Here is a 6,499-nt window from a genome sequence, read left to right on the forward strand (position 1 = left end):
TGGAGAATCCCTACTAATAGGACTTTCAACATCACATTCTATGTTATCCCCACTAGGCAACACCTATGGAATGACCTCCATATCACAAATCATTATTTGTTCGAAGAATGAAGCAGCCTTAAGAAATGGTTCAGTCCTTAGGCCATCCAAAGAGTGATTTACAAAAGAGGCATAACCTAAAAGCCTTTAACGTCTTGTAACTCTTTCCATACTCCCCATAATTCTATCCATACTTTCATATTACTCGGATGACAATTAATTAAGACTTTGGTATCACATAAATCATACCTCAACACAAATGAGCATAACTTTATTACTCTATCATTGAGAGCTCGATGCTACTCCCTAGTAATTATTCTTTGCCACATTTTATTTTTCACGATTTTCAAGACGTTTCTTATAAACGTACATATCTCAAGACTAATTAATTTGCACTGAGATTCCTAGTCTATAACAGTGCACTTGAGAGTCCATATGGCATTACGAGAAACTCATAATGCCCCTCATGTGTTCGAAAGACTGTTTTATAAGTGTCACACTCCTTCACACGAATCTAGTGGTAACCAGCCTTTAGATCCAATTTTAAGAAAATTGTGGCTTCGTGTAATTCGTCCAATAGTTCGTCGATCAATAGGTACGAAAACTTATCAGGGATATTCCTGGTTAAGGGCTCGATAGTTAACGCAAAAGCGCCAAGACCCGTCTTTTTTCTTCACAAGGAGTATGGGGCTGAAAAAGGGACTCATTAAAGGTTGTATAATACCCGCATCCAACATTTCTCTACTCATCCTCTCTATGTGATTTCATGTAATTTGTTAATATATGAATACTTTTAATACAATTTGTTTCAAATAGGCAAAATTAGCATGAACACTCTATACTATGGCTGAGAATTCCGACCATTATTCTTGCCCAAATCCGATGAACTGTTAAACTTCAATAAAACAATTAGGAGAAAACGGCTTAAACGACTTTACCATTAAACACCAATATATATAAGCATACAACTTAAGTTAATTAACCTAAAACTCCAAATCAAAAGACATATACAAATATATACCAAACCACACTGCGCAAAAAGGCCAAATTAAGACCCCTTAAATACATACTTCACTTGAGTGCTACTGCACAACTAGTTGCACAGCCACTTGCACACATCACTATACCACACCTACTGTTGCCACTAAAGATGGGCACGGGCCGTGCCGGCACGCGGGCGGCACGGGCCCTGCATGACTCCGACATGGCGGCCCAGGCCCACTTGTGGGCCGTGGGCCGTGCCGTGAACAAAAAATTGAAATCCGGCACGGGCGCGATCGTCAGCACACCGACACGGCCCGTGGCACGGCCCATGCCCATATAAAACTTAATTAATTAAGTTTATTTATATAAACTTATTTAATTAAGTTTATTTATATTAACTTAATTAAATAAGTTTATATAAATCGATTAATTTATATAAACTTATTTAATTATTATAACACAATAAATCAATTTTTTTATATAAATATATATACATATATATTTATAAAAATAAAAAATAAAAATAAAAAGTGACACGGGTTGGCCCGCGGCTCGGCACGGCCCGGCCCGCCAGGCACGTGGGCTGGGGTGTGCCAAATTTTGGCACGGCATGCCCACCACCGCGGCACGGCCAGACACGACCCGCGGCGGCACGGCACGGCCCGTTGCCCATCTTTAGCTGCCACACTAGCAACACCACACACAACATAATCTCTCTACACCACGCAACACATAAAACCACAATACCGCACAACACCTCCCAACAACAACAACAAGGCAGCAAAGCAAACACCAACAAATAACAAGGTAGTAATGGACACACCAAGCACACCACTCTCACACAACAGCGCACTGCATGCAACACCACTCCACTTCACACCACTACACCACACACACACATCAGCAACCAGGCGCGCAACAATGCACCTCACACAAAGCAGCACCATAACACCAAGCAGCGCCAAACAACAAGCAAGACAGGCGCACCAGACACACACCCACGCACATCACACAACAGAACACCCTAGTGCACACAACAACACATTGCACAAACAAAGCAACACACTCTGCACACTGCCACACCACACAAGCTGTAATACCCCGGAAATTCCCTTATTTTAAAATACTCTTTTTACTCTAAATAAAACTCTTTTAAGGAAATATCCAAAATATTACCACCACCGTGATAACGGCCAAGGCTATTTTTCAAAGTCACACAGCGAAAGTCTAAATAAAAACCAACTTTTAAAATAAAACTTGAGTTCACAACTCAAAACAAAATAGAAGTAATTAAATCACAAGTTGGAACCAATCCAAACTTGGCATTTTTTAAAATCCAACTTTTAGGTACTAGTCTCTTCTTCATAGTATATTTACAAAAATACCTTTTAATCAGGAATCAACAAACCTTGGACATAAGCATATTTGTAGTCATGTGGAAGGCTGAAAAAAAAAATCGACTTCAAGAGGATTAAGAGCAATCTTCTTTGAGACCGTAAGAACCTCATTTGGAGATAATCCCTCCATTTTCATGATTTCACTTGTCACTTTCATTCTTCTCTCTGCGGAATTAGACTCGTGTTGAAAACAACTAGCAAGACGACCAATCTGTTCACTTGCACCTTCCATCACATCACTAATTTTTGCAAACTTCGTCGAAAAGTCTTTTAAGACTTCAATCGTTTATGTCCTTGCTCTCTTTGTCTTGGTAGTAGATCGTGTTGCTGATGGTGGAGGTCCAGCAGGACTACATTCAGAAGTTGGAATAGGTTCCTCTTCATTACAATGGACTTCTTGTTCTTCTTCACCTCTCTCTTCTTGCTCCATCTCCTCAAGCACAATAAACACACTTTCAGCTTCATTTCCCACTGCCCTGTCTTTGCCAAAAATCTTTCCTAGGTCATCATAAAATGGAAAAGGGGTTTGTTGCGTAACCGTGCAGCATTTTTATGGCTCTGCCAAGTAGAATAATAAAACAATGTTCAATCATCAAGTTTTTTAAAGATAGTAGACAAACAATATAGGACATTAGTTCTAGGAATTACCTTAATCCATTCATCCCAAACAGTTTGTGGGCATGTGACAAACTTTCCCTCATAATTCCACCCATATCCACTTGCACTAGGGCTAAGCATTTCAGTAATAGCATCGTATTGCTTCCTTAAAAGCTTAACTCGAGACTCAATATGAGGCTTAGCTTTTTCGTCACAACCAGGGAGTTTTTCTTTCATAAGAGCTTCAAGCTTAGCATAAGCACCATTTTTAGATTGGCCGTTGTCAGTTTTCCATCCACCAAGATCGACTAGATCATTCAGGGCATTAACGAGTGCACGGTCCTCATGTAATGACCATCTTGACAAGTTTATGGTAGAGTTGCTTTCAGCACTTTGCTTGAAGCTCCCTTGACCAATACTCTGTCCACCACAGATATTATAGAGGACATACAAAATTTTGGTGATCTTTAAGTATATAATAAGTAATGACATACATAACTTCATAGTTATCAAGTATGCAAAACTCATTCAAAATAATAAACATCATATAATTCATAAAATTGTACATAAAATCGACCATGCTCTGGTATGATCATGTCATGGTACAATTAATAAGAATAGTATTCTTACAAAAATAATCGTTACTTTCGTAATACAAGTTGTACAAGGATAGATTATTAAAATCAAGACAACTACTTAATCAGCCCTTGATTGCAACCAAGAAGCATACATCTCAGTTGCTAGTTCATGTCTAAAAGAATTCCATGCTGTGTTAGACTCCATAACCTCAATACTTTCACCAGAATCTTCTTGCATATAATTTTCAATCAAATTCTCAATGGGATCGACATTCATATAAGTTCGAATGAAGTTATGTACCAAAGCACAACCCAGAATAATCCTACATAAGACCTTTTTGACGATACCAAGTTGTGTTTCGTAGAATGCCCCACCTCATTTTCTGCAATCCAAAACATCTTTCTATGACATTTCTTTCTTGAGAATGCTTCATGTTCAAATATTCTTCAGCACATAGTGGTTGAGCACCGCTTTTCCAAACACTCAAATGATATATTTGACCCCTAAATGGTGTTAAAAATCCTTCACAATTAATACATCCAGCATCACATAAGTAGTAGTTACCTAAGAAAATAATAATAATAATAATAAAAGGTCTTTAATTCATCTAGTCTTCAAGAGATCTTTTTATCTAATTTACTAATTAATGAAAAATAAGATGTTCTCATTATCTTGAGGGCCTCTTAATGGATTTTTTCGAGAAAGTGCATCGCGAAGAACTCTATTGTCATGTGCTAAACCCTCCCACCCAGGTAACACATACACAAATTTCATATCTCGTGTACACACACCTAGGACATTAGTAGAAATCTCTCCTTTTCTATTTCTGAATCTAACTTTATCTTTGTCTCCAACACGGACATAGATATGTGTTCCATCCAAAGCACCTAAACAATTCTACAATAATTTTTCACTTATTAATTGATTATATATATGTGTATGCACTTGTTACAAAAAAATAAATAAATTTTTTTTACTATAAGCTGCAACTTACCTTGAACCATTTCCACCTGTCATCTTGGCAATTTTCAGTCACTGGCTCTGGTTTTTTAAATAGAATATGGTGACATCTAAGAAGAGCTTGTAAAACTAAGTTGAAGTGCCTTGAAATTGTCTCCCCACTTCTTCTAAAGTATAATTGAGTTCTTCGATTTTTGGTATCATGAGAAAGTGTAAAAAGGAATAAAGCAACTATTTCTTCCAAACTTGAATTCCTATTTCCATGCAATTTACCAACATTCTTAAGTATCTCACATAACTTATAAAAGCAGGCTCTATCCATTCTAAGGTTATCCAAACATACTACATCACTCCCTTGGATCATTGGTCTAATATTTAAAATCCTAGCATAAACCCTTTCCTCCATAGAATTATCAAATATGTAGGTTACGGGCATTGGAATTTTAACGTTCAAAATAGTAAGAAGATACACGAGATCAACCATTATTTTCATTAACATGATCATCAATTGCCTATATATGACAATACATGTTGCAATCTTCTTCGGTTTACTTAAAGGCATACGAGCCTAGCTGAGTAACAAATAAAAATTAGTCTTAGTTGCATAAGAATAATTTTTTTTAAAAAAATATATCAAAGTAAGGTTATGTTAAATATCTCAACTTAATCGTACCTAGAAAATATATATATGAAAGACAAAGATAAAATGGCATATTGTACATCTGATGTATAGCAAAATTAAAAAAATAATGAGAGGAGTTGCTGATTGTTGACAAATATTTATAAACAATCATCTTCATAAGCTTATATCACCAAATGTATACCAATTCTACTTCACAATTTACAATGAAATAAAATAGAAAGTTGAAAACTATATTCATTCACACAAAGAGCTCCACCAAATGAACAATCCAAATGCATTTGATTGGAAATATGTAAAATCATTAACAAAAATGAAATAAGCACAAACGAAATATACTCTTAAGTTATGCTCTATTAGTCAAATTTATACAAATATCTTCAAATTATGCTCTTAAGATATGCTCTAGAAGTCAAATTTATACTCCTAAATCTATGCCTTAATATATATCCTTACAAATTTTTTTACGCAAACAAGGAATGTATATACTCCTTGGAGGGGCCCAAGTTCAAGCATACACCAAATTCATGTATATCTAAAGCTGGCTATTTAAAATTCTTAGAAATAAAAAATCATGGTGAATTTGTGATTAATCGTAGTGAAATACAAACAATTAGAGCCAAAGTATTTGTCGAATCATGAATCATGGACTCATGATTAATACCCCCAAAACAAACTTAAGCCCTTTTATTTATGTAGTTCATCAATTATACTAATTATGCTACAAGCTCATCAGAACGTTAAACCCCAACCATCCAAATATTTATGAAATTTAACAAAATTGAACCCAGAAATAATTAAACAAGCAAGATCCAGAAGATTCCAGAAACCAAAATTTGAACCCATAAAACTTTTTTAAACTTTTTTTACTAGAAACAACAATATCTTCGTGATTATGCAAAAACATACAGAAAATTGTAAAAAAAACATAATTCCTTTTACTCTATCCATGCTATGGCTCTCCATTCCAATTCAAAAATATTCTACTCTTACAAGAATTAATCTAAAAGATGAATTAAAAGGGGTAATTAAAAAACCTAGGTTATCAAATTGGAATAATTTCTCTGTCAATTCAAGAACCCCATAATTCATATCAACCATTTTAATTAACATGGACCAAGATTTACCATGTAAGGAGAAATAATGATAGCAACAATCAACCCTTGTTAAACCAATTTATACAAGCTTTCGTATCAAATCCTTTACATAAGTAAGGAAAAATGAAAATGTAGATGTACTAGTTCTTATAAATCAAATTGATAAACAAATCAAGGAAGAGGAGGATAAAATTACATACCTGTAA

The 6,499-nt window shown here is 35.3% G+C and overlaps 1 pseudogene; it reads right to left on the bottom strand.

Annotated features, from left to right (window-relative positions):
• Nucleotides 1-2,411: 2,411 nt before the first annotated feature.
• LOC145566213 (uncharacterized) lies at nt 2,412-5,040 on the bottom strand (annotated as a pseudogene).
• Nucleotides 5,041-6,499: the final 1,459 nt, after the last annotated feature.

This window comes from Chenopodium album, chromosome 11, assembly GCF_948465745.1.
Source record: "Chenopodium album chromosome 11, dcCheAlbu1.1, whole genome shotgun sequence".
Taxonomy (NCBI): domain Eukaryota; kingdom Viridiplantae; phylum Streptophyta; class Magnoliopsida; order Caryophyllales; family Amaranthaceae; genus Chenopodium; species Chenopodium album.